General features: G+C 42.3%; 1 protein-coding gene across 2 annotated transcripts in view; it reads right to left on the bottom strand.

The window, feature by feature from the left end:
* Positions 1-26,838, bottom strand: part of LOC149172520 (uncharacterized) — a 399,406-nt gene that overhangs the window by 167,374 nt on the left and 205,194 nt on the right. The gene's annotated exons all lie outside the window — the stretch shown is intronic.

Here is a 26,838-nt window from a genome sequence, read left to right as displayed (position 1 = left end):
TACCTTTGTTCTGTGAGGTGTACAAGGCCGCAGCCTATGGTTATTCTGGGTGCAAGGCCGAGGCATGCAAGAGGGCTATTTCAGGGCTTGGTCGCTTCGAAAATATGCAAATAGCAGAACCGAGTAAAGACCTGTGGACAGCGAGGTAAATAGGATAGTTTGAGGACCTTGTTCACCCAGAAATAGGGTTGCTTCAGACGAGGTTTGGACCTGTAGTTTGACTGAGGTTTGGGCAGAAAACCAAGTCTGTGTAACAAGGTTTACAGGGCTGTGTTTGGGCTGAAACTCATGCAGACAAGGTGTTACGGGTGTGGAGCTAGTACATGTCTACGAACAATGCCCTAGGAGGACTGTTAAGTGACTGTACTAATGTTCCCTAGTTAGGGCTTCTCCCCGAGTGTGACAGTCAAGTAATCTGCGCTAGCAAGCATGTGATATCAGCTCTAGTGTATGTCCAGTGAAGAGGAAAAAGTATTGGATGATCCCTGCGAAAAGGTGGATAAACTACAGTAGCTTATGGCTGTGGTTGACCAGTGTGGAGGCCACAGATCTCAGGACCAGAAGAGCATGAAGATGGCCTTAGGACCAAAACGTTGGGTAGAAGATGATTGTTACAGTGGAAGATGAGGTATATTGGAAGTCTGTTCATAGTGTTTGAACAGCAGTGTATGGAAGCCCTAGATCATTCAAGGTATGGACTGTATGTGGGCAGTTTTGTAGACCCTAGGATCAACATTCTGGGTTATTAGAAGGTTAACAAGTGGGTGTTGAAAATGTAACTATGGTTGGTCTTCATAATTGCTATTGTACTTTGTCATTATGTCTTTATTGTAAAAGTTGAAAAAGAAGAAATTCAACAATATATTAAGCATAGTTTTCATGCTTATTTTATTTATTTATTAGGTCAAAGCCTCCATTGTAGGCCTCTAGGGTTTCTCTTGAGTCATAAGATTCATTGTCATATTTATTTGACCTGTTGCACTCAAATTGTTAAAGTTTCAGGGAAACGGAAGGGCCAACTTTTTCAACAAGGATCGGATTACATATCAGCAGTTTGTGTGTCATCATCATCCCATTCTGCAAGTTATATATTGTAAATGATCTTAGTAAAACCTTGAATCTATGTAACAACCTAGGTAAGCCTATAATTTGATGACGAATTCCATCCTAAGAGGTTTTTTAACCTCACCGATTACCTGTGTTTTTCGACACGGCTAATCAGAAGAGTTTTTTCCCTCCAGCTTAAACCCCCAAAGCTAGGGTGAAATTTATTGTCGAATTATCAGGCGAGTCCTAGTGTTTTAGTCAAATCTGATATAAAAGTGGTTTGGGAATAATTTAAGCTAATTGGCTTAATTACTTTATTACAAATCACTTGGTTTACTATTGGAATTTCTAGGTCTACCCCGTTAGAAATTCTTCCTATACCATCTGGTTTATTTCACTTACTTGTTTAATTACTTAACAAGTTATTTACCATGTAAATACTGAAAATAAACACAAGTACATTATCAACATCTATAGATCATCAACTGAAAGAAAACAAGCACACAAGTGACACTGTTATTTTTGGACCAATGTCCCTGGAAAAACCCAATGTGGGAAAACTGGTGCAGCTATTCAGAGGGTTATATTATTATGCAGTTTATCTAAGTACAACTGGGTGCCTAAACCGGCTCACCCGAAAGAGAAAAATACACCGCAACAATACCTCTATATTCGGGAACAGGTATTCAAAAAACCTGTCCCACGAAACCCTCTCTGGCACAACTGAAGCTCAGCGCTGACCCTTCTGGCCTCTGCATCAACCCCAGAACTCTCTGCGTCAGCCCTCTGAGGCACTACGCAACCTCTAGGAGCCTCTGCGTCACTCCCTCTGCCCTCTGCATGGATGATGCAGTCTCTCTGGGTTTTGCGTTGCCTCTGCTGGGCTCTGCGTAGCCTAGATTGACTGTTACTCTGGCTCTCTCCGCTTCTGTGCTAATCTCCTAGTATTGTCCCTGCCTCTGGCTCGTACTCACTGCCCCTCGTTGTTGACCACTAATTCAACTTTGCTTAGCAACCCCGCTCTAGCAAAATGAATCACTGATCACTCTAGTGTGTCCTCCAACTAACCTTCAAGCCTCTTCTTATACTTTTCTGGTTGGTCCATCAATGGCCGAAATTAAATCTCTAATCAACGGCTAAGATTAGATTTGGCTTGATCCATGACTTTTGAAACATTCTAACCCAGTTTTATATTAATACCCATTAATATTTTATTTTTCCTAAGTTTAGACTTAGGAACTCCATTAAAAATATTAATTATTTAATATCTCCCAAATCGGTTAGAATCTGCCCAAACCATTTCTAGGTCTTGGAGATCTCATGTGTTGATTTGGGGTAGCATCGAATGTGCTCTAGCCATGAAAATTGGTGGAGAGGCTAAAGCACATGAGATCTCCAAGACCCAAAAATGATTTGGGCAAATTCTAACTAGTTTGGGAGATATTAAAATAATTAATATTGTTAATGGAGTTCCTAAGTCTAAACTTAGGAAAAAGAAAATATTAATGGGTATTAATATAAAACTGGGTTAGAACGTTCTAAAAGTCATGGATCAAGCCAAATCTAATCTTAGCCGTTAATTAGAGATTTAATATTGGTCGTTGATGGACCAACGAGAAAAGTATAAGAGGATGCTTTAGAGTCAGTCGGAGAACACACCAGAGTGATCAGTCATTCTATTCTCTAGAGAGGGGTTTGCTAAGAGAGATAGAATCAGTGATCAACAGCAAGGGGCAATGAATACATAGCAGAGAGGTAGAGTTGGTACCAGAGAGACAGCGCAGAGCCCAGAGAGGTTGACGCAAAGGCAGCTGGGTGCTATGCAGAGGCAGCCAGGAGAGGCCAGCATGTGAGACACAGAGGGTCTAGGGGTTGACACAGAAGCTACAAAAGCTGACACAGAGGCTAGCAGATCTGACGCAGGGCCAAGAGGCAGCGCTGGAAGGATTTCGTGGGACAGAATGGGTGTTGGTGAGCCGGGTAGGGTGATGCAGTCCCAATCAGAGTGACGTAGAGCAGTGGCAGCTGCAATTGTTGCTGTGGGATTGTTCATCCGGTGATTAATCAACCAAAATATCTGTCTCCGAGGAGAGGTACCACTGCCGAGGGCATTCTTTGTTGGGTGACCCATTTCTAGCACCCTAGTTGTATTCTGAAAACTGCATAATAATATAACCCTCAGAATAGCTACACAGGTTTTGCCGTATTGGGTTTTTCAGGGACATCAGTCCAGAAATAATGGTGTCACTTGTGTGCTTGTTTTCCTTTAGTTGATGATCTGTAGATATTGATACTATATTTGTGTTTATTTTCAATATTTACATGGTAAATAACTTGTTAAGTAATTAAACAAGTAGGAAGAAATAAACCAAATAGTACAGGAAGAATTTATAACGAGTTAAACTTAGAAATTCCAACATGGTATCAGAGCATGGTTGCAGAACACGGGATAACTGAAGGCAGCAACTAGCAGAGCAGTAGAAGCAGATTCAGTTGTCTCAAGTGACAAAGTTGATCCATGCAGAAGGCGACAGAGGAAGGAGTGACACAAAGAGACTGCATCATCATTCTAGGCCAAAGAGAGGCGGCGCAAAGGCTAAGGGAGGCAGAATCAGGCTCACGCAGAGCCACGTAAAGGCTAGAAGGGCTGACGCAGTTGGCTAGGGGAGTTGATTTGCCGATGCTGGGATTGTGCAGAACCAAGTGGCAGTGCTATAGGCAGCACAATGTAGCATGATGAGAGGGGATGCAGTGCAGATGCAGTGCAGATGCAGTGCTAGGAGGATGGACCAGGAGCAACACGAATGTAGAGGGAGCTGTCGTACAGATGCAGCAGTGGCAGTGGCAGGAACATGGGCAGCAGTACAGGATGCAGCAGTGCAGAAGATGTTGGGCGAGGAGGCCTAGCATCAGCACAAGGACCGATGTTTGATAATAAGGGTGATGCTCAATATGGAGTATTACTAGAGCACAATCCTCGCTAAGAGAGAGTGTTGATTTAGGGTAGCATCGGATGTTCTCTAGCCATGAAAATTGGTGGAGAGGCTAAAGCACATGAGATCTCCAAGACCCAGAAATGGTTTGAGTAGATTCTAACTGGTTTGGGAAATATTAAAATAATTAATATTTTTAATGGAGTTCCTAAGTCTAAACTTAGAAAAAATAAAATATTAATGGGTATTAATATAATACTAGGTTAGAATGTTCCAAAAGTCATGGATCAAGCCAAATCTAATCTTAGCCTTTGATTATAGATTTAATCTCAGTCGTTGATGGACCAACGAGAAAAGTATAAGAGGAGGCTTGAGGGTTAGTTGGAGACCACACCAGAGTAATCAATCATTTTATTCTCTAAAGAGGGGTTTGCTAAGAGAGAAAGAATCAGTGATCAGCAACGAGGGGCAGTGAATACATAGCAGAGAGGCAGATTTGGTACCAGAGAAATAGCGCAGAGCCCGAAGAGGATGACGCAGAGGCAGTTGGGTGCTATGCGGAGGCAGCCAGGAGCTGCGCAGAGCCAGGAGAGGCCAGTGTGTGAGACACAAAGGGTCTAGGGGCTGATGCAGAAGCTCCAGAAGCTGACGCAGAGGTTAGCAACGCTGATGTAGGGCCAAGAGGCAACATTGGAAGGATTTCATGAGACCGACTGCATGCTGGTGAGCGAGGTAGGGTGACGCAGTCCCTATCAAAGTGACACAGAGCAGTGGGCGCTGCAATTATTGTTGTGGGATTGTTCATCTGGTGATTAATCAACTAAAATATATGTCTCCAAGGAGAGGTACTACTGCCGAGGGCATTCTCTGTTGGGTGAGCCATTTCTGGCACCCTAGTTGTATTCTGAAAATTGCATAATAATATAACCCTCAGAATCGCTGCACCGGTTTTCCCGCATTGGGTTTTTCCGGGGACATTGGTCCAAAAATAACGGTGTCACTTGTGTGCTTGTCTTCCCTTAGTTGATGATCTGTAGATGTTGATATTGACTCTTGTTTATTTTCAGTATTTACACGGTAAATAACTTGTTATGTAATTAAACCAGTACGAAGAAATAAACTAGATAGTACAGGAAGAATTTCTAACAGGTTAAACTTAGAAATTCCAACATCATGTGTTTTAGCCTCTCCACCAATCTTCATGGGTAGAGCACATCCAATGCTACCCAAATCAATACTCTCTCTTAGCAAGGACTATGCTCTAGTAATACTCCACACTAAGTATCATCATGATTATCCAGCACCGGTCCTTGTGTTGATGCTAGGCCTCCTTGCCCAACATCCTCTCCACTACTGCATCTTGTACTGCTGCCCATGGCCCTGCCACTGCCACTGCTGCATCCATACGGTAGCTCCCTCTACATCCGCGTTACTGCTAGTACATCCTCCCAGCACTGCATCCGCACTGCATCCCCTCTCATCATGTTGCATCATGCTACTGCACTTCAACTCAGTTGTTGAATAGTAAGTAACTAATCCACCCAACTCTAACATCCCTATCAGGCTAGAAACACTCCCGATACTAAAGCTCCCTTCGCCGCTAACAAGTGCTCCTTCTACTGACCTCTACATTGCTGCAACAACTCCCTGCATCTCGCACCATTACACACCTCTTTGTGCTTCTTGCACTAGTGCAACACTCTCGTGCCTCTCACATTGTTGCAGCTTGCTAGCCACGCGTAGTTTGGGTTAACAAAGGAGCAGCTAACATAGGAGAAGAAGGACGGAGCTAGAAGGCAAGGAGGAGGACGCAGCAAGGAGAAGGACGTAGCAAGGAGGATGCAGGTCTGTTCTGTGTTGACCTAGGGTGCAACAAGCAAAGGAGGACTGCGTTGACCAGCAAAGGAGCCTCTTTGACTGCGGCCTAGTGTGGGGAGTCTCCCTCAAGCAAGCCGCAATCTGATCTGTTGTTTGTGGAGCTGATTTGACCCACGAAGTGACCAGTGCTGACTGGTTAGGGCTGACCGCAGGGCTGCCTAGACATTGACCAGTTTTGACCATATTCTTTGGGCTGTTTCGGGTTGTCCTTCATTGTTGTTGAAGGTTGAGTTGACTAAGGTTGACTCTAGGCTATTTGTGAATCATTTGATCCACTTTACAAGTGCTGGTTAGGGCATCTTTTACTACTGTCATAAAAATTACAGATCTGTACTATTGAACTATTGAAGATTAAAGAAGAATTGATCAAAGGGTTTCCCTGCATTAGGGTTTGTCCCTGACTAGCCGCCACATCTGGTGTCTCTTGTCTTGGCTTGTTTTCTGTCGATCTATTAATGTTCTATCTGCACTTTACTTTATGTTTATGTGATTGCTAAACAGTGGCTAATAAGAAGAATTGAAGTAAATTGCTCTAAGCATAGAACATACCATAAATTAACATGGTATCAAAGTTGAGGTCAAGACAAAGCCCAAGCAAGAGCAAGAGAAAGAGAAATCACCGAAGGTTGTTTAAGCAATCTCAAAGACTTCATGGGGTCCTCATCACACTTCCCAGCTAAAGACAAGCTCTGTGAGAAGTCTGACTATCACGGATGGAAGATGTCTCTCGATCTAACATTAGAAGAGCAAGAAGTGTTGGACCATGTGAGAGGCAAAATCGTTGAGCCTCCATCAAATGCATCTGTTGTTGCTAGGACCAAGTGGACCAAGGGAGAAATCAAAGAAAAGAAGATCATCCGGGACTCTATCGACAAACTCCTAGTGGCCTATGTTTCTGAGCTGACCACCTCCAAGGAAATCTATGATAGACTAGTAAGCTTATTTAAAGTCAATGATGCAAATCAAGTTTTGTTCCCTAAAAATAAGCTAAAGGAAATTAAGAAGGGCAAAGATGAGAGTATGCAAGCATATTTCTTATGGATCACCGAGATCAAGAATGATCTCCTATCAATTGGGGAAGTCGTTCCTGATAGGGAAATGACCATCACAACCTTCGGAGGGCTCCCATCTGAATGGTATATATTCAGGACCACACTTCTCAACAATAATGTAATCCCAAGATTTGAGGAACTAATGGCAAGATGCATTCAAGAAGAAACTAGGATGGAAGAGCAAGAAATGCTTGCACTTAGAGGCAATCCCGCTGCATTTTCCTCTCATGCTAAAAGGAGAAACAATTTTGGGGCTAAATCCAAAGGAAACGTTGGACCGAAGGCTACAAGAAAAGGACGATGTTACAATTGCAACAAAATGGGCCACCATGCGAGGGAGTGCCCTGAGAAAAGGGACTCACATCATGACGATGATCAAAATCACTCCCGTGTCAATCAAAGGAATGGCAGGTTCAATGGCAAAAGGAATGTCGGAAATCAAAGAAGAGGTCAACCCTCCAAGAAGGCAAGAAACTCCAGGTATGAATCTAACATTGTTAACAATAAGCAAGATGAATATTATCTACCAGCGGCCCTCTCTACTACTTCTCCCCTGAACTCGTTGGGAAATTGGCTTATTGATAGTGGTGCCTCAAGGCACTTCACTGGTTACAAAGAAGCTCTCTCTAATCTGATAGAGAAGGAGACCAACCTGGAAATTGTTCTTGGGGACAACTCCAAATATCCCGTGAAAGGCGTAGGAAATGTCACTCTTCAATTGAATCAGGGTAATACAATTCATTTGCAAGAAGTCCTATACGTACCTGACCTCAAAAAGAACCTAGTGTCCATTTTAGCAATGGAAGACAAAGGCTACAAGGTGGCCTTCATTGATGGCAAGGTAGTTGTGTGGAAAAAGAATTTTAAAGATGCTTTCACTCTTGGGTTTCAAGTCGATTCATTATGTCAGGTCGGAGGAAGTTTGTTGGGTGTCATGTCTTGTGACACATCTCTTCAGTAGGAACTATGGCATCGAAGGTTTGCTCACCTTCATTACAAAGCTCTACCAGATGTGAGCAGTGTTGAAATATCGGTATCGGCAAAATATCGGCGAGGGTCCAGAAAATATCTGATCGGCAATATCGGCGAAAATATCTGCAAAATATCGGCAAGCATAAAAAATAATTTTTTCAAATTTTAAAATATAGCCGATATTTTCAAAATATCGCGATATTTTGCCGATATTTTCCGATATTTGCCGATATTTTGAAAATATCGCGATATTTTCTCGGCGATATATCGTTTTGCCGAAAATATCGCGATATTTCCGAATATCACCGATATATCGCCGATATTATCAACAGTGGATGTGAGACAAATGGTGACAGGGGTGCCCGAGTTCAAAGTAGAGAAAGAAGGTGTATATTCGGGATGTGCCGAAGGAAAGCTCAAAAGGGGACCATTCCCCTCAAGCCATAGCAAGACCCCCGATATATTGCAGTTGGTTCACTCAGACATATCTAATATGATGCCTGTGAACTCCTTAGGAGGATATTTATATTGCCTCACATTTGCTGATGATTATTCTCACAAGACTTGGATATCCTTCTTGAGAAAGAAGGATGAAGTGTTCTCTTGGTTTCATCACTTCAAAGCCTTGATCGAGAATCAAGCCGAAAAGAAGATCAAGATCTTAAGGACTGATAACGGGACTGAGTATGAATCCAATGAGTTCCATGACTTTTGCAAAGAGGCTGGCATTAAGAGGGAGACTACAACACCATATACGCCTGAGCAGAATGGTGTGGCGGAAAGGAAGAATCGTACAATTGTGGAAGTTGTCCATGCTATGCTCCAGGATCAAAGGATTTCGAAGTTTCTATGGGCCGAAGCTACGAATACCGCCGAATATGTTCAAAACCAATGCCCTCCTCAAGCATTGGGTTCCAAGACTCCCAAGGAGATGTTCACTGGTAAGAAACTTGACATATCTCATTTTAGAATTTTTGGAAGTCCTGTATATTTTCATGTGCCGAAAGAGAAAAGGAATAAATTGGGTGCATCTGGAAAGAAAGGAACCTTCATGGGCTATAGCGAAAATACTAAGGGCTATAGAATCTATGTGACTAGTCAAAGGGAAGTCGAGATTAGCCATGATGTCACCTTTGACAAAGATATGGCTCTTAGCAATGTTGACAATCTTCCTACTCTAAGGGAATCAAAAAAAGCCGACACGAGGAAATCAAAGGAAAAGGAAGATGAGACGATGCCCGACGTGGAAGAACCTATGGATCCTATTGATCCCCCTCCGCAAGAGCCTTCCTCTTCTAGGAAGAGGCCTTCATGGCTCAGGGGGACACTTGATGATGCCAAATGACACATTGCACCCAAAGGGTGCTTTCCGAGAAAGTAAGAAGCTGGCCAGGTATCAGGGATACTTGACCATCATGAGCACGATCTTTCAAAATGAGCCTTCATCGTTCGCAGAAGCTGTCAAGCATCAAGTATGGAAGGATGCTATGACTAAGGAATATGAGTCCATCATGAAGAACGATGTTTGAGACGTGGTCCCCAGACCCCAGGACAAAGCAGTTGTCACTTCGAAATGGCTTTACAAGATAAAGCATGGAGCTGATGGAAGTGTTTAAAAGTATAAGGCTCATTTTGTTGCTCGTGGCTTCTCTCAGAAGGAAGGCATAGACTATGATGAGATATTTGCACCTGTTGCCCGATACACCACCATCCGCTCAATCATAGCCCTTACTGCTTCGCAAGGATGGAACCTACATCAGATGGATGTCAAGACCGCATTCTTGCATGGTTCGATCAAAGAGGAAGTCCATGTGGAACAACCCGAAGGATTTGAGATTCATGATCGATAATCTCACGTGTGCAAGTTGAAGAAAGCCCTCTATGGGCTGAAGCAAGCACCCCGAGCATGGTATGAGAGGATCGATAGCTACTTGATGAAGCTGGAATTCACTAGGAGTGAAGCCGACCCTAACCTTTAAGGTTGAAGATGACAAACCTCTCATACTGGTGTTGTACGTTGACGACCTCTTTCTGATAGGTTCAGACCCTCTCATTCACAAATGTAAGAGGGAGTTGGCTTCTGAGTTTGAGATGAAGGACCCGGTACTAATGCACTATTTCCTAGGACTGGAAGTCTGACATAAGCCAGGGGAGATTTTCCTATCTCAAGGAAAATATGTGGTGAAGATATTGGAGAGATTCGGTATGGTGAACTGCAAGCCTGTAACTACCCCGATGAAGCTTGACTTCAAGAAGTTAAGCGGTAGTGCTACCGGACCTATTTTACAAAATGCTACCGAGTATCGTCAACTCATCAGAGCATTGATGTTCTTGGTGAACTCTCGTCCGAATATATGTTTTGCAGTCAACATATAGTTGAGCCTCACCACACACATTGGATTGGTGCCAAGAATCTGTTGAGATACCTCCGTGGCACAATCACTCATGGGTTGAGATACACTGTCGAAGATGTGAGACTACATGGATATACCGATGCTGATTGGGCGGGCAGTGTGGTGGACCGAAAGAGCACTTTCGGGTGTTTTCCGTCTTTGGGATCTGCCTCGATATCCTCAATGAGCAAGAAGTAGAAGTCGGTGGTTTTGAGCACCGTCGAGGCAGAGTACATTGCTGCGAGTATGGCCTCTTGTGAGGCGGTCTGGTTGCAGAAGCTCTTCAGTGAGATGTTTGGATTGACATTGGATACTACCGTGATCCTGTGTGACAACTAGAGCGGGATTCGTTTATCAGAGAATCTCGTATTTCATGATCGCTCCAAGCATATTGATATCGGGTAACACTATATCCAAGATATGGCACAGCGGGGAGCATTAAGGCTCCAACATATCGGTACAGATGAGCAGGTTGCCAACATTTTGTCAAAGCCCCTAGGAAAGGTCAAATTCTTGACTTTCCGAGAACGACTTGGTGTCGTTGAGAGATCCTCTTATGAGGATCGTGTATGATGCATACATTAAGCTCTGGGAGCTCCAAGGCGGCGCAGGGTACTTCTTAGAGCGACATACAACCACAGGGCGACACACCCTCCCCTGGCGGTGCGCTATGTATAGGGTGAAAGGTTCAACTTTCCCCTATGATACCCTGTGCCGACTTTGGAACAGGATGATTAGTTCTCCTGTCAAGGCATCCTACCCATGCAGTCTAGGACTCATGGGAAGTACCTCTCATCTCATCAATGAGTAGGGAAATGAGGTTAGGGACCATTAGTAGTACTATTGATGGACGCATTGTTGTATCTACCGTACTCCCTATGCTAGGATGACCTCCATTGATCTGGGATCAGTGAGAGTGGTATGACACACTCTGAGACTGACTTCAGGTCAATGGAGGATGGTATGATACATCCTCGATCATTTCTTCTTCTTCATAGTTCAGCAGAGCAGAGCCGAGCAGTGCAGGGCAGTGCATTTGATGGTAGAGATAGTACTGACAGTCAGACGAATAAGCAGATGGAGTTCTCCCTAGTTGAGAGGGAGTGTTAAATTTGGCAACTAGGGCCAAACTCCATGTGGGTCATCTTATTTGTGGCAGCTGATATTGTTCCTTGATTCCTCACATCGAAAGGTGTAGGATTGATCTAAAGATCATCCGATTCCGACAAGTATTTATGGAGATATCAATTTATTTCTAATTACTTGACAAATTGTCAAGGTCAGCCAGCAGCTAAGTGTGTGGCACACATGCCCAGCGTTTCATATAAATAGAAGAGAGGTTGAGTCATTTGGAACTCATTCAATCACTCATCTTCTCTCTCTGTGGCAGGATGGCACGGACATGCTGATCAGGTGCTGCTTCTTTCTGTCAAAAAAAACGGGGTGCACTGCATGGGTAGTTGACCAGTAGAGGTCAACATCTGGCTCTACTTGGGGACACGTTGCTGCTTGCAGGAATGTGAGAATCCAGAATCTGCATCCATACAACACAAAAATAAGTAGCGTCCATCCATAAATCAGCATATACATTAAGCACAGGAAAGAAAAAAGCTCTTCATTTATTAACTATCTAAAGCAGAAATGAAAATGCGGAAAAAACAAGGAGTAGGGTTAGAAATACGCTACAAGGATGCCCTACGGCATCAGATGTGCTCAATATAGTGCATACTGAGCATTTGTCTGCTTTCAGGCAAATCTGTCGACTGCTTGTCGGATGTGCCATGTCCAATTTTGCATATGGTAGGACTCTTTCCTATCCGAAAATCAAGCTGCTCGCGGCCGTCTGATGCGTCAAATCTTCTTCTCATTTTCTTTCTCTTGCATTTTATCCTTCTGGCAGGTTGAATTACTGATGATATGGAGCTTTCTGTTTCAAAGCTATCAGATGAAGTGTGTAAGATATGCATGCTAAGTCTTTTTGTGTCTTGCATCTGATTTTTATCGTTTTTAAGCTTATCTGGATCACCTTCAATTATCCACTTAATGACCTCCTCATAGTAAGATGGAACTTTTTGCGGCAAATGAGAAGGCTCCTGGTTTCTCTTATTATCTGACCATTGTTGAATCTTTTGAACTTGTATTCTAATGGCATCCATCTGACTAGAGCATTCATCCCTTATAGCGCTGATTTGCATGGCATGGTTTTCTTGCATGTGTTTTATTACCTTATCATTCTTTTCCTCTATGTCCATCAAGCAATGTTGCATGAAATTTATTTCTTCTTTATGATTCGCTTGCATGTCAGCCAACTGATCGTTATGATTGAATGTCATAGAGTCAATTTCCCTATCATGATCAGCTTTCATGGTCACCATATTTTCCTCTAAGACTGACATCTTGCTTTGCATGCTTCTAATTTATGTTTCATATCTAATTTTCATGGCCTCAATTTCCTTAGCATGCTGATTTTGCGTGTCCTCAATCTCCTTATTACGTTTTTCCAGATGGGTGCGTAAAGTTTTAACATCATTGATAAGATTAGTTTGGTTGCTTTCCATATTTTTCACCATCATCTTTAAATCTTGTATTATTTTCTTTTGCTCCTCCTTTTCATTGTCATTTATCCCTGATTTTTCACTATCATGAACTTGATCTGCAATAGTTCCGGCTGATGACATATTCTGATCTTGAACTCTTTCTTCAACAGCTTGATCTTTAATATGATTACTTTCTTCTTTTTGCACAATTTTAGAGGTAGAAGGCAAGTTGTTTGGACTATTATATCTATCTTTAAAAGCATCGAGAATGTCTTGTAAAGAAGTGAAAAAATCATTAGGAAAATTATTAAACCAATTCAAGGCATCACCCTCTAAAGAATGGACAAATAGACGCATCTTGAAATCTTCATGATTATATTGAGGAAATCTGCAATATAAGATCTTTACACAAGTGAACATGTTTAAATGATGTTTAACAGCGACCGGATCATCACTCGAGAACTTAAATAATTTAGAAATGGCCTCTTTCGGAAGATCATGGAGATTATTAGTAAAATGACATGGTTTACATGAATAATCCATGATGAACAACAGGGGATGAAATGGATGATAGAAAGAGATTTCTGCTCAAGAGAATTAAGAAGATGAGAGAAGTGGAGTCGCCACTTGAACAACGAATCTGATTCTAGGATCCAAAAAGTAAACACAACCAGATATGAGGAAAGCTTCTTGTCTGGGAAAAATGAGAGAAGTGGAGTCGCCACCCAAACAAGAAACAAAACCGAAGAGATGCTGCTGATATGTGATGAAAAGATGCCAAAATATTTGAATCTGCCAGCTCAAATGAGAGATGAGAAGATGAGAAGCTGAATGTCGATGAAACCCCAAGAACAGAAAAACTCTGTCCCCGGCAACGGCGCCAAAAATGTTGTCGCGCAGATTGGCACGACAACGCTCGGACCGGGGGCTGTCACTCTGATCCTCAATCCCTCCGTTTAAGCCCGTCTCCCACGGCTAAGGGGGGTAGACCCTGCGAGATAGTGTGACCAACTGTCGACCAGTTGGTTGGGAGACACGAGACACGATGTAAAAAGCACGCGATGATTTGGTTAATTTAGCAGACCAGTGCCTTGTGGAGTTAATGTTTAAATGATTACTTTTTAAATAATATAGAAACATGGACCATGAATAGCAACCATCTATCATCAGCGAAATCATATGACCAAAACGATACCCGACAACTGAAAATTTGAAAAGATGAATGCTTTTAATCACCACGAGAATCATAAACAATTAACCAGATATCAATTTCGCATCTCGGCTTGAAAACTTTAGATCTCAGCAATAAAGATATAACGTGAAAGCAACTGAAATCTGGCAAAAATGATTTTCCAAAAATTTTTAATATTTTTTCAAAATTTTTTAAATCTTTTTTCAATTTTTTTTTTATTTTTCAATATTATGGAAATTTAAAAATCCTAAAAAGGGTTAAAATTCTAAAACTAAATTCTAATCATTAAAACTAAAAATATATTTTTTTTAATTTTTATTTTTTATTCAAAAAATCAAAAATAAAACAAAACTTAAAGTCTAAAATAATGAAAATCTAAAAAAAACTAAATATTAAAGTCTAAAATTAAAATCTAAAATAATTAAAATCTAAAACTATAAACATAAAATCTAATGACTAAATACTAAAATCTAAACTAATAGAAATCAAAACATTTTATTTTTTGATTTTTTACGAATCTATATATAAAAAAATGAAACTATAAAAGAATTAAAATCTAAACTAACCAAATCAAATTAAATCTAAAACAAATAACATTATGGATTAACTTAAATTTTTAAAATCTAAAATCTAGAACGTGAAATAAAAGAAACTACATTAAACATTTGCCTAACGCTAATCCTACGCTACCAATAACAAAACGAAATGAAAGCTAAACAGTGAATCGAAACCCTACACTACAGCTAAACGATATGCATATGAAGAAAGGCGGAAACGATGAAGCTAAGACGCGGAGACTACGACAAAATCGAAACAGAGATATGCCAATGCGGTGAGACCGAAAATGAGAACCTGAGCAAGCAAAAAAAACGCAGGGATTTGTAATGGACACAACGATTTTCCACGCTACAGCAAAAATGAAAAGCGTATATACCTGGAACGCAAATTCAAATGGTGAAATGGAGCAGTAACTTCCGCAAAATACGATGAGAGAAGTAGACGATTTATTACCTGGGCCGAGGGTATACTTGCGTATAGCCAGAAATTGATTCGATTTCAAGGAAACTTCGAAATATTGACTGCGTTAAAAGTGAAATTCACGACCTGGCAGATGTCGTTTGATCACGCGGAGCTTTTGATGGCGGTTCAGAAAACCCCAGGACGTGCTTCTGATTGAACCGATTCACAACTGGATTCACAATATTATTTCATGTCAAATACATCGACCCTTGCACCGTCGTTTTCAAAGGATCTGCTCACGCAGCGAGGATATCTCACGCGTATTGTTTTAGAGACTTTATTCTCTGCGTGTTTGAAACTGGAATGATAAACCTCAGCTGATGAAGCGATTTGCCCAGGAAAACCACAGCGTATGCTTTCGGTTTCGGAACGATGCATGCTACGGCTTCGATTGCTGAGGGCTTTCCACCGTTTTTGATCTCATGTAAATATTGACGATCTGGTTCCATAAATGCTCTTCTATAGCTGACTCAAAATTGCTCTTGATGAAAACCCTGTGGCTGCAAACATAGAAATACAAAACCCTAATGAAAAAAATTGTAACCCTAGAACAGAAAAATTTGAAACCCTAAGACAGCTTAATAATTTACAGATTGTGGCCCCTGAAATGCCAGATTTAGCAATAACAGCAGTAATTGTTTTCAATATATCAGAAATTTTGAACTTCACTGTGAACAGAAAGAAAATCTCTCAATGTAAAACAGAAAAGAAACTCTTAATGATTAACCCAGGGCACAATCAGCTGGGCTCTGCACAGAAAAGCCTGTGGGAGTCGGCTGGTTCAGCCCAGAACTTCCCCAAACGCCCACCTGTACCTTTTACCTAAAGATCTCCTGCACACCTCAAGCAAACATCAGTAAAGAGGGTAAGAAATGCTGCTAGATTTCAAGGAATAATGGAGATACCTGCCATTATTCCAGAAACCCTACAACATTCAAACCCTAGCGCGTGAGCAAGATACCTATACTCACAATACTCTGAAAACCAACTATTATTAACTGCTGAAAACTGAAATATGCAGAAAAATGAAAATCTCACAGCAATTCCAGAGAGTAACACCAGCCAATTTTGAACCCCAAAGTCTTTTTATTAATCAGAAAATTAGATTACAAGAGAGCTTTCTCAATACAGACTCACAGATCAGATCCTTTGAAATGACCCCCTAAGACCCTATATAAAGGAAATGATCCTAACGGCTAGTTCGAGTGATCCATGTAGAAATGATCTCGACCGTTGATGAGGATCAAGACATCTCTTGATCTCATCCGTCGATTTATTAACTTAAAATATTATTATTTTATTAGTTAGGGTTTTTGCTTCAATTTTTAATTTTTTATTATTTTATTATTATTTTATTATTTTTGTTCATTTTTTTAATTTTTTAATTCATTTTAAAATGGATCACTGAACTAAGCCTTTCGGAAACATCACCTAGGACCTAGGACTTAGGACTCATGAGGGGATTTAAAACATTTCTCGACCCTCAGGACACATTACATCATGACTTTTACAATTTACATCTCAAGGGGACAAGCCCACTTAATACAGACCCTCATAAATCACCCAGCTCTGCGACACCACGATAATCTAGCAGATCAACACACTAGGATTCTCCTAAAGTTCTAATGACAAAATCAATCCCGGCTTTGGGGTCAGGTTTGAAGGAAAACTCTGCCGATCCGTGGATCGGTGAGACGAAAAACCTTCCGGGACGTAGATTATCATCAGAAAGTTAGGTCCACCTAGGCAAATTACATACATGACTCTGATCTGCTTAGTTTATTTACAACTTATACATGCAGACTGGGTTTACAACAAAAAATGATCAAGCTGCTGATGATGGCAGGATGGCACGGACATGCTGATCAGGTGCTGCTTCTTTCTGTCAAAAAAAACGGGGTGCACTGCATGGGTAGTTGACCAGTAGAGGTCAACAGTCCCCGAAAAACCCAATGCGGGAAAACCAGTGCAACTATTCAGAGGGTTATATTATTATGCAGTTTATCTAAGTACAACTGGGTGCCTAAACCAACTCACTCGACAAAGAAAAATACATGGCAGCAATACCTCTATCTTTGGAAACAGGAATTCGGAAAACCTATCCCACGAAACCCTCCTCTCCGGCACAACTGAAGCTCAGCACTGGCCCTTCTGGCCTCTGCGTCAGCGTCCTGCTGACTTGTGTTAGCCCTAGGACTCTCTGTGTCGGCCATTTGAGGCACTGTGCAGCCTCTAGGAGCCTCTGCGTCACTCCCTCTGCGTGGATGACGCAGTCTCTCTGGGCTCTGCGTTGCCTCTGCTAGGCTCTGCGTAGCCTTGTTAAAATTGGCAACTAGGGCCAAAATCTTGTGGGTCATCTTATTAATGGAAGCTGATATTTTTCTTCAATCCCCCTCATCGAGAGGTGTAGGATTGATCTAAAGATCATCCGATTCTGATAAGTATTCATGGAGATATGAATTTATTTGTGTTATGGGACAATTCGTCCAGGTCGGCCAGCGACCAAATAAACCCCACTTGTGCTCAACATTTTAGTATAAATAGAGGCGGCCTTCAAGTCATTTTCAACACACTTGGGATCTCTTCCTCTCTACTTGTCTTTGGATTTTAGTAGGAGGAGAGATCCTAAGGGATAACGCTGCCCTAATCTAGAGGGCAGAAGCCGGAACTGCCGGGAAAAGCTGGAACTGCCGGAACTGTCGGGAACTGCCGGAACTGTCGGGAACTGCCAGAATTGCCGGAACTGTCAAAACTGATGAGAATAGCAGGAACTGTCGAGAACAGTCGGAACAACCGGGAAAGCTGGCGAAGAGGGCAGACGCCGGAACTACTAGAACTGCCGAAAAAAGCCGGAACTGTCGAGAACTGTCGAAACTGCCGAAATTGTCGGGAATAACCAGAATTTTGTCCGAACTGCCGGAACTGCCGAAACTGCCGAAACTGCCAGGAATAGCCGGAATTGTCGGAATTGCGGGAACTGCTAGGAACTGCCGGAACTGCCGGGAATAATCAGAATTGCCAGAACTATCGGAACTGTCGGGAATAGTAGGAACTGTCGGGAACAGACGGAACTGCCAAAACAGCCGGGAAAGCTGACGTAGAGAGCCAGAACTGCCAGGAAACGCCGGAACTGCCAGAACTGTCGGGAATAGCCGGCACTGCCGGAACTGTCGGGAACAGCCGGAATTGCCGAAACTACCGGAACTATCGGGAATTGCTGTAACATGTGGGAAAGTTGACGCAAAGGGTAGAAGTCGGAACTGCCGGGAACAGCCATAATTGCTGGAACTATCGGAATTGCCAAGAACAATCGGAATTGCCGGAATTGCCAGAACTGTCGGGAACAGCGAGAACTGCCAGAACAACCAGAGCATCTGTCTCCAAAGGAGAGCAGCATGCAAGGGACAACTAACTAACTTTGGGACAGTTGTATGGTACTTAGCAGCAAATACACCAAGCATGCAAGGGGAAGCTAGCATGCAACAACAAGCATGCAAAGGAAAACAAGCATACTAGGGACAACAAGCAAGAAAGATGCAGCCAACACATAGGTCAGTATGGCAACATGGTGCAGCAATGGCACATAATGCAGTATAGTGATGGGTACAGTCATGATTAATGAAGCATGATGAGATGCAGCATAGTGATGATGGGTGCAGCATGGTGCAGCTCGGGAAGGTGCATCATGATGATGAAATGTAGCAAAACGATAGGTGAAGGAGTGTTAAGATTAGGTATGTTCTATGCTAGAGCAATTTATTTAAATTTTCACAGTTAGCAATCACATCAGCATTACGATAAACTGCAGATAGAACATAAATATAATATGCAGAAGACAAGCCAAGACAAGAGGACACAAGATGTGGCGCAAGCCAGGGACAAACCCCACAATGTGTGGGGAAACCCTTTGATCAAATCTTCTTTTATCTTCAAAGTTCAACAGAGAAAGAGAGAGAGATAATACATTTACAACAGAAGTCAACTCTTTGACTTATCCGGATCTGAGCATAGATCATTTCCTATTATGATGAGATCAGTTGAAGACATTCTGCTTCAACTGAATCTCCTAGGTGACGACTTCACCTATCCATTTCGTTTATCTGCTGCACCTTACAGTGTAGCATCATCATTATGCATCCTGCATATTCATGTTGCTCATGATCATTGCTGCCCATAAATCAAGTTGTCCATGACTTCATACTTCAGCTGCGCATGCATCATCATCATGCTACTGCCCCTGCTAATGTATTATTGTACTGCCCATGCACATGATCTTATCATGTTGCTGCCCTTCATGTTTATGATCTTATAATGCTGCCTATGCATCATCATTATGCTGTCCTATATGTCCATGTATCATTGTGCTGCCCATGCCCATTACTGATCATGCTGCCCTTTACATCACCATGTAGTCTTATGTATGCAGCAATGAGTATATCAGCCTTTAGTTGCTTTCTATGGCTTGCAGCCTAGCAAAGCAGCTAGGCTGTAATTTCAGATTCCTTCCAGTAAACCCATCTGAATCTATCCTTCTAATTTCATGCTGTCACCTACAGCAATCTGATATTATGACAGCATATTATATCAAAACATAACCATGTTGTTACTTACAACTAGATGACTGTGCAAGGCTTCTTGCAGGACAGCAACCAAATGTTTTTCTTCAGGATACAGCCTACCTCAAACAATGCTTCTCAACTGTGGATTGAGGTCTTTAACAACTGCATCCTAATGCATATTTAAATGCTGCTATTTGGATGATAGTGGCACCCTTGTCTTGCTGGCCAGTATTTGACTATCCAGCATATATATAAGCCCACGATTCCAGCGTATATGTAAGACCATGATTCCAGCGTTTATGTAATACCATGATTCCAGCATTTATGTAATACTGTCCAGCGTTTACATCAGCGTCCAGTGTTTATATAAGCGTATGACTATCCAACGTGGTCATGCATGCGTTTCAATGTATGGTTGTTCATAACTGCGTATTAATAAGTCTTTATCAAGACTGCGGCTCACTTTGGTTACGTGGCACCCTTGCACTTAACTGCGGCCTTCCCTTTCCATCACTGCGGCTTTCTGTGGTTTCTCTTCCTCTTATGACTGCGGCTGTTCCTTTTATCACTGTGGCTAACTGTGGCTTGACTGCGGCCTTTTCTTCATTACAGTGGCTACCATCTATACCTGCGGGACTACGGATTGACTGCAGCCTTCTCTTTATTATTGTGGCTGCCTTTCACTGTGTATAAGGAGTCTACAAGACTGTGTATGAATGTCTCCATCTTTGAATGCGTAAGGGATTTTTAGACAGCATGTTAGGGAATCACTTGACAGCAGATTATGGCTCCTTTTAGTGTCTCAAAGACCAGCGTATGTCCTGTCTTTATGACCTGTGGCTAGGGCATGTTTGTACTGCAGCTAGGGCATCATACACTAGCATATACTCTCAACGTTTCTCCTTTTCCAAAAACCCAGACGTGGAGAGGAGATCACATGAAGAGTGTGTCTCAATGACAACAAATCCTCTTATATTTATACTAGTGTGTAGATGATGAATAGACACGACGTTTGGGCTTCTAGAGCCTACATAAGAGCTGGTCGGCTTGATAATAATTACATAAACAAAATAAATTCATATCTCCATAAATACTTATTGGAATCGGATGATCTTTGGATCAATCCTACACCTCTCGACGAGAGGGATCCAATAAAAATATCAGCTAGCAGAAATAAGCTAACCCACATGGAGTTTGGCCCTAGTTGCCAATTTAACACTCCCTCTCAACTAGGGAGAACTCCATTCGCTGATCCATATGTACGACTGTACTATCTCTGCCATTAGTGCCTTGCACTACTCTGCCTAGCTCTGCTGGCTCTACTCAGCTCTGCTGGCTTTGCTCTGCTCTGCTCAGCTCTATTGGCTCAGCTCTGCTCTTGCTCAGCGCTGCTAGCTCTGCTCTGCTCAGCACTGCTGGCTCTGCTCTGCTCAGCTCTACTGGCTCTGCTCAGCTCAGCTCAGCTCTGCTAGCTTTGCTCTACTGGCTCTGCTCTGCTCTACTCATCTCCGCTGAACTATGAAGAAGAAGAATTGATCGAGAATGAGTCATATCATTCTCCACTGACCTGAAGTCAGTCTCAGAGTGCATACCACTAGTCCCAGACCAGTCTCAACTGACCCGAAGTCAGCTTCATAGTAAGTACCACTACTACCACTGGTCCCAGACCAATATCGCAGTCTCAGAGAGTGCACCACTGGTCCCAGACCAGTCTTAACCGACCCGAAGTCAGTGTCATAGTATGTACCACTCTCACTGGTCCTAGACCAGTACTGCACTGACACGAAGTCAGTCTCGGAGTATGTACCACTGGTCCCAGACCAGTCTCAGCCGACCCGAAGTCAGCATCATAGCATGTACAACTCCTACCACTGGTCCCAGACCAGTATCATTGATCCCAGATCAATGGAGGACATCCTAGCGTAGGGAGTACGGTAGATACAACAATGCGTCCATCGGTACTACTATGGTCCCTAACTTCATTTCCCTGCTCATTGATCAGATGAGAGGTACTTCCCATGAGTCCCAGACTGCATGGGTAGGATGCCTCGACAGGAGAACTTAATCAATCCTGTCCTCACAGGAGAACACATCAATCCTGCTACAATCGCCATGGAGAACACATCAATCCAGGCTGCCATGGGGAACACATCAATCCAGGCCTCACAGGAGAACACATCAATCCTACTACAATCGCCATGGAGAACACATCAATCCAGGCCTCACAGGAGAACACATCAATCCTGCTACAATCGCCATGGAGAACACATCAATCCAGGCCTCATAGGAGAACACATCAATCCTGCTACAATCGCCATGGAGAACACATCAATCCAGGCCTCACAGGAGAACTAATCATCCTGCTACACAAGAGAGCGAATCATCTTGTCCCACAAGAGAGCGAATCATCTTGTCCCACAAAAGAGCGAATCATCTTGTTTCAGTGCACACCACCAGGGGAGGGTGAGTCACCCTGTGGTCGTATGTTGCTCCAATAGAACTGCAAGCCCCCTAAAGCTCCTAGAGCTCAATGTATGCAGCATGCAGGACCCTTTTACAAAGGTCTCTTGACGACTCCAAGTTGTTCGGGAAAATCACAAATTTGATCTTTCCTCAGGGTTCTGTCCTGTACATCATCTCAGTGTGATGGAGCCTCCTTGATCATCGACTTACCACATCCCAGATAAGGCAGTAATTGATGTCTATCGCTGGAGCAATTGTCAAATACGGGATTCCTCAATAATCGAATCCCATCTCTGGTTGTCACAGAGATTCACAGTGGTATTCATCATGTGTACAAACAGCTCACTGAAGAGCTTCAGCAACCAGACTGCCTCACAAAAGGCCATACTATCAGCAATGTATTATGCCTTGGTGATGCTCAGAGTCACCGACTTCTACTTCCTGCTCATCCAGGATATCAAGGCAGATTCCAAACAGCACTAGGAAGTGCTCTAGTGATCCTCCATACTTCCTGCCCACTCATCATTCGAATAATCATGTGGTTTCATATTTCCGGCAGTGTATCTCAATTCATGAGAGATTGTGCCCTAAAGATATCTTAGAAGATTCTTGGCACCAATCTAGTGAGGCTCAACCAAATATGAGCTCACCATGCTAACTGCAACACAGATGTCCGGACGGAGGTTCTCCAAGAACATCAACGCGAATGAGTTTATGAAACTCAGAGGCATTTCCCAAATCTGGTCCAACATCATTACCATATAACTTCTGAAAGTTAAGATCCTCGAGGCAGTCACAAGCTTGCAGCTTATCTTCTCACATTCAGAATCCAACTCCCTCTGTCTTCTATAAATGAGAGGGTCTGCACTTGTCAGACATAGGTGCCAATACGAGAGGTTTATCATCCACAACCTTCGAGTAATGGTTTGGATCGGTTTCACTCCTAGTGAATCTCAACTGCATTAGACAGCTATCAATCCTCTCATACTATGCCCGAGGTGTTTTTCTTCAAGCCATAGAGGGCTTTCTTCCATCAAACTCCTCGGGTTGTTCCAAACCGGTGAACCTGCTGCATGAGGGGAAAGGTCCCCTTATAATATTTTCCTTCGGTACATTTCAGACATGTACCTTCATGCTTCTTTTTGAATTCAGGCATCCTAGTCACCATCTGACTCACAGACCTCCAGTGCTGAGTCAATGGACATGGTCCCTAGTGGACTTCCTGCAACTTGATACAACCCTGAACTCAAAACATCTTTAAAAGATCTATTTTCAAACACATACCTTTCATCGATAAGTGCCACCCTGTAACCTTTGACTCCCATTTCCGAGATGGACATCAAGTTCGATCAGGTACATAAAAGAGATTTTGGGGTTCCTTGCTTTCCTGGAAGAGTCGACCATTTCCTTGATGACCTGCATTACCAGTCATTCTTTTGATCATTGAAGATGTCCGAAGAATGATTGTTACCTTCATCAAGAGATGTGTCTCTGCCATTCGGACACTCCTTCGCATAACGGCCGAACTTATTTCAACAAGGCATCTACCTTTCCTTCCACCCTTAGATCCGAACTTCCCAATGAAGTGATCTTAAGATGGACCATCAAAACCTTCCGCTGCACCATTCTGATAACATTCTTTGCTTTTAATTCACCCTCGGTGAATTATGAGGAACCCATTGATCCTTCTGTCTTGTCCCAACTGTCTTTGGTGATTGCTATTTCACTCTTGCTTGGGCATTGTCTTCACCTCAGCTCTGATACCATGTTAAGATTAGGTATGTTCTATGCTAGAGCAATTTATTTAAATTTTCACAGTTAGCAATCACATCAGCATTACGATAAACTGCAGATAGAACATAAATATAATATGCAGAAGACAAGCCAAGACAAGAGGACACAAGATGTGGCGCAAGCCAGGGACAAACCCCACAATGTGTGGGGAAACCCTTTGATCAAATCTTCTTTTATCTTCAAAGTTCAACAGAGAAAGAGAGAGAGATAATACATTTACAACAGAAGTCAACACTTTGACTTATCCGGATCTGAGCATAGATCATTTCCTATTATGATGAGATCAGTTGAAGACATTCTGCTTCAACTGAATCTCCTAGGTGACGACTTCACCTATCCATTTCGTTTATCTGCTGCACCTTACAGTGTAGCATCATCATTATGCATCCTGCATATTCATGTTGCTCATGATCACTGCTGCCCATACATCAAGTTGTCCATGACTTCATACTTCAGCTGCTCATGCATCATCATCATGCTACTGCCCCTGCTAATGTATTATTGTACTGCCCATGCACATGATCTTATCATGTTGCTACCCTTCATGTTTATGATCTTATAATGCTGCCTATGCATCATCATTATGCTGTCCTATATGTCCATGTATCATTGTGCTGCCCATGCCCATTACTGATCATGCTGCCCTTTACATCACCATGTAGTCTTATGTATGCAGCAATGAGTATATCAGCCTTTAGTTGCTTTCTATGGCTTGCAGCCTAGCAAAGCAGCTAGGCTGTAATTTCAGATTCCTTCCAGCAGACCCATCTGAATCTATCCTTCTAATTTCATGCTGTCACCTACAGCAATCTGATATTATGACAGCATATTATATCAAAACATAACCATGTTGTTACTTACAACTAGATGACTGTGCAAGGCTTCTTGCAGGACAGCAACCAAATGTTTTTCTTCAGGATACAGCCTACCTCGAACAATGCTTCTCAACTGTGGATTGAGGTCTTTAACAACTGCATCCTAATGCATATTTAAATGCTGCTATTTGGATGATAGTGGCACCCTTGTCTTGCTGGCCAGTATTTGACTGTCCAGCATATATATAAGCCCACGATTCCAGCGTATATGTAAGACCATGATTCCAGCGTTTATGTAATACCATGATTCCAGCGTTTATGTAATACTGTCCAGCGTTTACATCAGCGTCCAGTGTTTATATAAGCGTATGACTATCCAACGTGGTCATGCATGCGTTTCAATGTATGGCTGTTCATAACTGCGTATTAATAAGTCTTTATCAAGACTGCGGCTCACTTTGGTTACGTGGCACCCTTGCACTTAACTTCGGCCTTCCCTTTCCATCACTGCGGCTTTCTGTGGTTTCTCTTCCTCTTATGACTGCGGCTGTTCCTTTTATCACTGTGGCTAACTGTGGCTTGACTGCGGCCTTTTCTTCATTACAGTGGCTACCATCTATACCTGCGGGACTACGGATTGACTGCAGCCTTCTCTTTATTATTGTGGCTGCCTTTCACTGTGTATAAGGAGTCTACAAGACTGTGTATGAATGTCTCCATCTTTGAATGCGTAAGGGATTTTTAGACAGCATGTTAGGGAATCACTTGACAGCAGATTATGGCTCCTTTTAGTGTCTCAAAGACCAGCGTATGTCCTGTCTTTATGACCTGTGGCTAGGGCATGTTTGTACTGCAGCTAGGGCATCATACACTAGCATATACTCTCAACGTTTCTCCTTTTCCAAAAACCCGGACGTGGAGAGGAGATCACATGAAGAGTGTGTCTCAATGACATCAAATCCTCTTATATTTATACTAATGTGTAGATGATGAATAGACACGACGTTTGGGCTTCTAGAGCCTACATAAGAGCTGGTCGGCTTGATAATAATTACATAAACAAAATAAATTCATATCTCCATAAATACTTATTGGAATCGGATGATCTTTGGATCAATCCTACACCTCTCGACGAGAGGGATCCAATAAAAATATCAGCTGCCAGAAATTAGCTAACCCACATGGAGTTTGGCCCTAGTTGCCAATTTAACAAGGAGTCACCTTGGAGAATCAGTTGAGCAGCATGTCTTCAACTGATCTCATGTATCATCTTCTTAGAGATGATCTATGCTCTTATCTAGATAAGTGAAACTGTTGAATTCTATTGTAAATATACTATCTCTCTCTCTTTGCTGAACTATTGAAGAACATATAAGAAGAATTGATCAAGGGTTTCCCCATATTGGTGTTTGTCCCTAGCTAGCGCCACATCTTGTGTCCTCTTGTCTTGGCTTGTCTTCTGCGATTTATGTTTATGTTCTATCTGCAGTTTACTTTAATGCTGATGTGATTGCTAATCTGGAAAAGATATTGAGCTAACTATGAAAATTGAAATAAAATGCTCTAAGCATAGAACATACCTAAAATTTAACAAGCCTGGACTAACTGTTGCTCTGGCTCTTCCACTTTTGTGCTAGTCTCCCAGTATTGTCCCTACCTCTCTGCCTCGTACTCATTGCCCTTCGTTGCTGATCACTAATTCAACTTTGCTTAGCAACCCCGCTCTAGCAAATGGAATGACTGATCACTCTGGTGTGTCCTCCAACAGACCTTCAAGCCTCCTCTTATACTTTTCTCATTGGTCCATCAACGGCCGAGATTAGATCTCTAAGCAATGGCTAAGATTAGATTTGGCTTGATCCATGACCTTTCGAACCTTCTAACCCAGTTTTATATTAATACACCCATTAATATAGTATTTTTCCTAAGTTTAGACTTAGGAACTCCATTAAAAATATTAATTATTTTAATATCTCCCAAACCGGTTAGAATCTGCACAAACCATCTTTGGTTCTTGGAGATCTCATGTGCTTTAGCCTCCCCAGCAATTTTCATGACTAGAGCACATCCGATGCTGCCCAAATCAACATTTACTAGATTATATTGAGTCTCAGATGGGTTATGCGTCTTGAGGGTCTAAGACAAATGTTTATTCCCTCTTTGAGTCATGTAAATCAAAAATC

The sequence above is a fragment of the Pinus tabuliformis genome, chromosome 4_2 (genome assembly GCF_031772625.1).
Source record: "Pinus tabuliformis cultivar Carrire ecotype Pingquan chromosome 4_2, CPIR1, whole genome shotgun sequence".
NCBI classification, from domain to species: domain Eukaryota; kingdom Viridiplantae; phylum Streptophyta; class Pinopsida; order Pinales; family Pinaceae; genus Pinus; species Pinus tabuliformis.
This window is presented reverse-complemented; position numbering and strand designations above follow the sequence as displayed.